Raw genomic sequence first — 9,131 nt, 5'->3', positions numbered from 1 at the left:
CACAACACCATCCCTCCCACCACCCGCTGTAATATTTTTTGTGCCTGTGGTTTTCTGAATTAACCTCGTCTTCGAAGGTTCTATCCGTGAGTGTAATGTCGAGTAAACCATAATCCAGAACTGCCACTCTTCAAATCATTAACTGCTCACACACACTCACAAATGGAGTTAACGTGTGTGAATGATATGTTGATGTGATCTTACAGTTATGTTTATATATCAGTGGAAGAAATGACTGATATTCCATCAAAGAGAATTTAGTTAAATTGAAAAAAATGTTTTTTTTAATGACCTTGAATAAAACAACTCCCACCTTTAATTCTAAATTTCACCTCTGATCCCAGAACTTTTCTCAGGTCCAGCTTCTCTTTGAAGGTTATCTATCTTCTCGTTATCTCTTTCCTTGACAGCAAGTTAGTGAGTTATTTGATCCTTGTGAGAGCACATCAAAGGAAGCATATAACATTTCAACACTGACACAACATATCTGTGGTTAATCGAAGTTTCAACAGATTCAACATATCCCAAGTCTCCCGAAAGTTCCGGGAGTCTCCCTGATATTGATAGTTAAAGTGATACTCCGGAGTAAATTCAACCTGGGGTCATATGAACGGTGATATCCAGCCAAGTAGCCCACCCGCAGTTTTTTCGATATTGGCTGAACATCAGCTGAGTTACTGAGTTATCCCGAATAGCTTCGTACAAGGGTTAATGGATCCAGGTCCGTATCTCCAAAATTACCACACTAAAATCACATGCCATGACACCAAACTTCTACAGTAGTACAAATACGGTCTGTACTCACAAAGCGATGCATTTGGAAGTTTGAAAATAGTCCAGGAGTTTATTATTATCAACACAAGCCTGATAGCTTCTCTGCAGCTAAAGCTACGTCGACGTCACTCCAAGGCGCCGGGAGCTTCAAAGTAAGATGAGGGTTGATCTACTACTGTAGACAACAAAGTATATGCTATATTCTACATGTTTTTTTATGAATTTTTGTGTTGTAGAGTTGTGAAATTATTTTATCAATGGAGAAATTGAGCAGCCTTGCTTTGTTGTCTACAGTAGTAGATCAACCCTCATCTTACTTTGAAGCTCCCAGCTCTCTGAAGTGACGTCGACGCAGCTTTAGCTGCAGAGAAGCTATCAGGCTTGTGTTGATAATAATAAACTCCTGGACTATTTTCAAACTTCCAAATGCATCGCTTTGTGAGTACAGACCATATTTGTACTACTGTAGAAGTTTGGTGTCATGGCATGTGATTTTAGTGTGGTAATTTTGGAGATACGGACCTGGATCCATTAACCCTTGTACGAAGCTATTCGGGATAACTCAGTAACTCAGCTGATGTTCAGCCAAGATCGAAAAAACTGCGGGTGGGCTACTTGGCTGGATATCACCGTTCAAATGACCCCAGGTTGAATTTACTCCGGAGTATCACTTTAATCACGGATGCCCGCGAGTCGGATAAAATATCCCGGATTTTAGACTATTAGAGGGAGTGTTTTTTTTTTTTTTTTCAATGCGAGTGAGAGCGTGCAGGCAATACAATAACTCGTGAGAGAGGGGTGTGCATGTGTGTGTGCGTGTGTGTGGCGGGGGGGGGGGGGGGGGGACCTGTGCGTATCTGTCAGAAGCGATGCTTCAACGAGCGTTCAAGGCGACTGCTGGGCGCGCTGATTGGTTTAGTCAGCAAAATAAGCCAATAAGGTTCAGTGTGGGAGGGCTTCGATTTACTCTCTGACAGTCACCTAAATTACCACTCAAAACTGTGCATCCTGCGAAATGGCAGAGGGTGAATCCTCCAGTAAAAAACGAAGGTATAAGACTCATTTTACAGCAGAACATACTAAAGTATACCCATGTGTAGAGAAGGTGAAGAATGATGACAAGCGAGGTGCACTGTATGCAATAGTGACTTCAGTATTGCCCACGGCGGACTTAATGACTGTAAAAACATGTGGAGGTAGGCTGAACGCCCCATCATCTGCATTTTATTTCTGTAGGTTAAATGCTGTTATAAAATAAAGCAAAACGTATCAAAGACTTATTTGAAGTATCAATACACATTTAGTTACTAAATTGTGTAGGCCTATATCTAACTAGCCAGCTACAGTATCTAACTATCTATATCCAGCCTGTCTAAGCCTTTTAAAAAATCCCCAATTTAATATCTTGATAAATAGACAAAATAAATAAAGCGTAAATATATTCGATAAGCGATAAGCATCTCCCTGAAATGAGTTTTTTGGAACTTGGGATGTCTGCATATTGTGTGTCACTACTTTTAATCAGGAAACTACGGTGGCCGACACGTCCAAACGGCGAAACAAATCCAACACGCTGCAAGAGAAAAATGCAGCAATCACAAAAACGACCGGAGCACACGCGCTGCAAACCCCAAAACACATGCAAGAGAAAAATGTACTGCAAACTTCAAAACACATGCAAGAGAGGAACGCTGCAAACTTCAAAACACATGCAAGAGAGAAACGCTGCAAACTTAAAACACATGCAAGAGAGAAACGCTGCAAACTTAAAACACATGCAAGAGAGAAACGCTGCAAACTTCAAAACACAACGGAAGTTCGCCAGGCCACTAGGCGGTCTCAACCTGTGGGATAGGGGATTGACTATGAGAGATCTACCATATTAATGAAAGAGAAGAAAGTCAAAAGGTACGTTGTCATTTGTGTCTTTTTTAAACACTTGGCCGTAATATTTTACTTTAATATAGAAGAGCAGCGGAGTTATGTCGCTATAATAAGGTAAAAGATTACGGCCAAGTGTTTAAAAAAGACATAAATGACAACGTACCTTTTGACTTTCTTCTCTTTCATTAATATGGTAGGTCGAGACCCCCTAGTGGCCTGGTGAACTTCCGTTGTGTTTTGAAGTTTGCAGCATTTCTCTCTTGCATGTGTTTTGAAGTTTGCAGCGTTTCTCTCTTGCATGTGTTTTGATGTTTGCAGCGTTTCTCTCTTGCATGTGTTTTGATGTTTGCAGCGTTTCTCTCTTGCATGTGTTTTGATGTTTGCAGCACGTTTCTCTCTTGCATGTGTTTTGATGTTTGCAGCGTTTCTCTCTTGCATGTGTTTTGATGTTTGCAGCGTTTCTCTCTTGCATGTGTTTTGATGTTTGCAGCACGTTTCTCTCTTGCATGTGTTTTGAAGTTTGCAGCGCGTTTCTCTCTTGCATGTGTTTTGATGTTTGCAGCGTTTCTCTCTTGCATGTGTTTTGATGTTTGCAGCACGTTTCTCTCTTGCATGTGTTTTGATGTTTGCAGCGTTTCTCTCTTGCATGTGTTTTGAAGTTTGCAGCGCGTTTCTCTCTTGCATGTGTTTTGATGTTTGCAGCACGTTTCTCTCTTGCATGTGTTTTGATGTTTGCAGTGTTTCTCTCTTGCATGTGTTTTGAAGTTTGCAGCGCGTTTCTCTCTTGCATGTGTTTTGATGTTTGCAGCGTTTCTCTCTTGCATGTGTTTTGATGTTTGCAGCACGTTTCTCTCTTGCATGTGTTTTGGTGTTTGCAGCGTTTCTCTCTTGCATGTGTTTTGATGTTTGCAGCACGTTTCTCTCTTGCATGTGTTTTGATGTTTGCAGCGTTTCTCTCTTGCATATGTTTTGATGTTTGCAGCGTTTCTCTCTTGCATGTGTTTTGATGTTTGCAGCGTTTCTCTCTTGCATGTGTTTTGATGTTTGCAGCACGTTTCTCTCTTGCATGTGTTTTGATGTTTGCAGCGTTTCTCTCTTGCATGTGTTTTGATGTTTGCAGCGTTTCTCTCTTGCATGTGTTTTGATGTTTGCAGCGTTTCTCTCTTGCATGTGTTTTGATGTTTGCAGCGTTTCTCTCTTGCATGTGTTTTGAAGTTTGCAGCACGTTTCTCTCTTGCATGTGTTTTGAAGTTTGCAGCGCGTTTCTCTCTTGCATGTGTTTTGATGTTTGCAGCGTTTCTCTCTTGCATGTGTTTTGATGTTTGCAGCACGTTTCTCTCTTGCATGTGTTTTGATGTTTGCAGCGTTTCTCTCTTGCATGTGTTTTGAAGTTTGCAGCGCGTTTCTCTCTTGCATGTGTTTTGATGTTTGCAGTGTTTCTCTCTTGCATGTGTTTTGAAGTTTGCAGCGCGTTTCTCTCTTGCATGTGTTTTGATGTTTGCAGCGTTTCTCTCTTGCATGTGTTTTGAAGTTTGCAGCGCGTTTCTCTCTTGCATGTGTTTTGGTGTTTGCAGTGTTTCTCTCTTGCATGTGTTTTGAAGTTTGCAGCGCGTTTCTCTCTTGCATGTGTTTTGATGTTTGCAGCGTTTCTCTCTTGCATGTGTTTTGATGTTTGCAGCACGTTTCTCTCTTGCATGTGTTTTGGTGTTTGCAGTGTTTCTCTCTTGCATGTGTTTTGATGTTTTCAGCACGTTTCTCTCTTGCATGTGTTTTGATGTTTGCAGCGTTTCTCTCTTGCATATGTTTTGATGTTTGCAGCGTTTCTCTCTTGCATGTGTTTTGATGTTTGCAGCGTTTCTCTCTTGCATGTGTTTTGATGTTTGCAGCACGTTTCTCTCTTGCATGTGTTTTGATGTTTGCAGCGTTTCTCTCTTGCATGTGTTTTGATGTTTGCAGCGTTTCTCTCTTGCATGTGTTTTGATGTTTGCAGCGTTTCTCTCTTGCATGTGTTTTGATGTTTGCAGTGTTTCTCTCTTGCATGTGTTTTGATGTTTGCAGCACATTTCTCTCTTGCATGTGTTTTGATGATTGCAGCGTTTCTCTCTTGCATGTGTTTTGATGTTTGCAGCATTTCTCTCTTGCATGTGTTTTGATGTTTGCAGCGTTTCTCTCTTGCATGTGTTTTGATGTTTGCAGCGTTTCTCTCTTGCATGTGTTTTGATGTTTGCAGCGTTTCTCTCTTGCATGTGTTTTGGGGTTTGCAGCGCGTGTGCTCCGGTCGTTTTTGTGATTGCCGCATTTTTCTCTTGCAGCGTTTTACTGTTGGATTTGTTTCGCCGTTTGCAGCGCGTTTGCACGTGTCGGCCACCGTAGTAAAACGGGTCTATAGATTAAGATTAATTATGGTGAATTAAAGTATCCTCTTTAAATGTAAATCTGATCTGGAAAAATCGATTACACACTTTTTATACCCAATCAAATTATGGTTAAAAGTATCAAATATTCCCAAACATAGAGAGTGTATCTACACCATATTTCATGCAAAATAAAACCAATGCTATATGTGTTGCAGGTTTGTCTTGGTGCGAAAAGACAATTAGAAATAGCCTAATCAGTCTTGTAGAGGGGCGAAGCAGAAATTGCAAATGAAATATGAGGTAGTCTGTCTTTGTTCACTCACTCCAAGTTTATTTATTCATATACCATTGTTCCTAATTTTTGTTTGTTGTGTGTGTATGTGTTATATTATATGCAAGTTCTTTATTTTGGAGCCTGGTTCTGCCCAATCAAACAACATGTGGCTTTTAAACTTCTGCATCTCTCTAAAATTCTTTGAACAGTTTTTTTAAATCAGATATAAATTAGTCTTAGTAAAGTAAGCAATTAGTAAATTATGACTTCTAACTGCTTGTTGAACATTCAGTATCTGTTCGCATTTGCAAAATGCTAGATTGGCATTTCCATTTACCATAATTCTAAGTTTTAAAAGGAACTGTAAATCTAAAATTTACAAAAATGAAAATAAATATTGGCTGTAACTTGATAGAATATTCCTCCGTGGTCTTGATCCTGGTGATTATTCCATCGTACAGAATTATCTCCCACCTGAAAAGACAAAAAACACCCAGAAAGACCCAGGTTTTACCACATTGCTTTGAAACAGAAACGATAAATATATAATACGTATGGTGGGCCTTTGAATCATTGTACCGGCTCATGCACTAATTATCATTAATCCATGGTAAGACTACAAATCAATTTTTTGGTTACACCTCCTTGAAGCCTTCCCCCTCAGAGAAGCAGACATTTTAGCCTGTCCAGTGCCTCAAGTTACGGGGTGGAGGCCTTATCTTGAACATTTCATAACAGCTGATTGTGTGATGATGATGAGAACTTTATAGGGATTGGAAAATGGACTAGGGTGTGTCACTGACAGATATGAAATGAGAGGGAGGATATCAGTAAATATACTGTAGCTGGAGCCCTCACCTTATAAGCTTGTAACAAAGAGTGGATATAGTGGTGTGTGGGGTGGACCAACTAATTTAACACGGTAATAAAATCCCCACCAACCACAATTTATAACATGAATGTAAATAACTGGTTTAATCTTTAGACAAAAAGACAGACAAGAATCAAGGTTATTGTTGGTGTCAGATTATTTCTTGACTCTGATCAGCTGCCAAGAAACCGAGAAACTCGAGGAACTTTGATAAGCAACACCTAACAACATCAAGCGGTTTTATTTAACCTTTCATACATATGGGCATGTGTGTGTGTGTGTAAGAGAGAGAAAGTGTGTTAATCTTTGATGATTTTTCTTTCCAATGTTCTTCTGTAGAAAATCCCTAAAATATATTGTCATGTATCCTTTTGATAGAGCAACATGTAAATATCTAGATAAAAACTTTTAAATAACCACAAGACATTTAAAAAGTATTTGTGTGATTATCTTTGCTTGACTTGTAAAATTGTCTCACAAAATTGTGGAGGTTTTACCTTCGTAAATTATCAGTAGATTCAACTAACATGCGAGACTTACAAAACAGAAAGAATCATTAAAAAAAAACAAAAAAAAACTCAATATTTATGTCAATAAGCAGACTGCCCAAACAAAATTCACAATATGAAGCTGTGTCATATAAGTCTTATAAGCTAAAATTGAAATTTTCAGACTCAGATTGAGTTGGTTCCACAGCTGTTTAAAGTGCATATTTTGTGTTACTTTATTTTTTCTAATTAATCCAGAACCTGAAATAGAAGATAAACTTACTGATATATAACCCATGATCTTATTTACAAGAGAAGCCAAATGAATCAAAGATGCTCTAAAGTAACCCAGACCAAAACAGACACCCTTTATATATGTGCTGATTGCATCTATGTGCTCTGCTTTCATGTCATGTGTATGTAATTGCAGTCACTAAAGCCTCTGACTGTGCCCCATGATCCTCTGTATCAGACCAGAAAAATCTGGCATTAAAGCTCACGTTAATGTTTACCAGACTGCTATATGCTTTTTCTATTTACAAAGAAAAACAGGTCAGCAGATGCTGATGCTTTTCACAACTTCAGTGATGTCAATTACTAATAAAAATAAAACCACTTTACGAACTGGCAAATAGTATTTAAACCATTATTTTATGTCTGCAGTCCATTTAAATCTTCACTATATGTGAATAAAGTCTGATCTAATGTGTTTGATCCTTGTTAATAAGAAAAGGGTGACATGTGTGTATGTTCCAGTGCATGCAAAAAGAATGTCAGGGGATAGTCTGTCATTCAGTGTCTGTGTGTATAGATGTTCATGTCATAAATTTGCATCGATGCCACATTTAGGACATTTTGGAATGACACACATTCATGATAACCTAGAAAGAAATATATTTACGGAAAATGCACTTATAAAACACCAAATCCAGATACAGGACCTATATTAGTCTGTTAAGCATCTGTTAAAGAAATCTTTATCAGTTTCCTCTGGAGAATAAAATACCTCACACAATGATTAATCCTGTCAAATATCAAAGTCCTCAATTAACATTGTTCAGAAGACCAAACATAACAGCTTAACAAATGGTAATAATGCAAATAACCTGTTAGATTATATAGTACAGTTGAAATGTTCCCGATTGTCTTTAGTCTTTAGAATGAACTGATTAAGCCCATTAAGAGGTGAGGTGAGTCACCACTGATGTAGCAGTCAGTTGAGATCTACAATTGATATGGCCACATAGGTCAGTGTTCATTACTTTAGATACAACCAATTATTTAAAGTAGACCCCAATAACTGGCAGGAGGGTTATACACCTTATCTAAGCATCTCCACATCGAAGCAGAAGTCTTTCATTTTAGAAACCACAAAGTTCCCATAAAAAGGAAGCAGGGGAGTTTGATGGGGTACTTGTGCAGAGCGCTTTCAACCATTTGCCTTCATGTAAAATGAGATCGACACCAATGCTTGTTTTTATTTTCCATTCAGTCAGTGACACAACATTGCTTTACTAAACCACTTTTGTCCCATTCCAGTTGGATTTAGGCAACAAAAATAAAGACATTCTATTTACAATGCAATTGACCCGAAGATACCATTTTGGTGGCTGCCTTGATCACATTTAAACAAAACACCTTATGACAAAATGTCTCTTTTTGGTTGACTTTAGGGAATAACATCACTTGGTTAGAATTAGAAATCAGAAAAATATTGTCAGGGTTAAAAGAACCATGATCATGGTTATGACAAAAATGATTTTTTTTTTATTTTTTATGTTGCCTTTGTAGACTCCATTTTTGCACTTTAATGCAGTTCTTCCATACAGCCACTCGAGGCTGTGTATTCATGTGTATTCATTGAACGCAATCGTAGGTCTGTTGCCTGCATGAACAGATAACATATGGGCATGTTTTGGTAAGTAGGACGGTCTCAGCAATCAGAACAATTGTGGAAGTATTTGAAGCCTTATGCCCTAAAAGGCGAGACCTTGAAAAGCCATTTAAAGCCAATAGAAATTTATTTTATCCACGCAATTAAAATTTGACATTATTAGCATTTTCTTATAATAGAACCAATACCGCAGACTGTGGGTGAACTTGCTCTATTAAAAAGAGTTGGGCAAGAGATATCGAACAAGAGACAACCATCAGGATAAAAGCACCTAGTTTTTCATAAGAAAGGTATATGAGTGCATCTCATTCATAAATATAGTGAGATCTTTTTCTTTTCTTTCTTTTTTGCTATATTATATGGCTTTGTGCTCAGGCAGTAAATAGAGTTTGACTAAATCTCCCAGTAGTATGGAGGTATGCTACACCAACAAGGCCAACACTCTTTATAAACTATTTAATCCTGCAAACACAACACATGTAGAGTGAAGCTGTATTCAGTTGAAGTTTACAATGAAAGGCAGTCAGCTGCAGTGGCTGCAGCACAGGGGGCAGTTTGTTACGTCACAGCCCAGAGTATCAGTCTGTTT

This window comes from Odontesthes bonariensis, chromosome 16 (assembly GCF_027942865.1).
Source record: "Odontesthes bonariensis isolate fOdoBon6 chromosome 16, fOdoBon6.hap1, whole genome shotgun sequence".
NCBI classification, from domain to species: Eukaryota; Metazoa; Chordata; class Actinopteri; order Atheriniformes; family Atherinopsidae; genus Odontesthes; species Odontesthes bonariensis.
Note: the sequence above shows the minus strand (reverse complement) of the source record.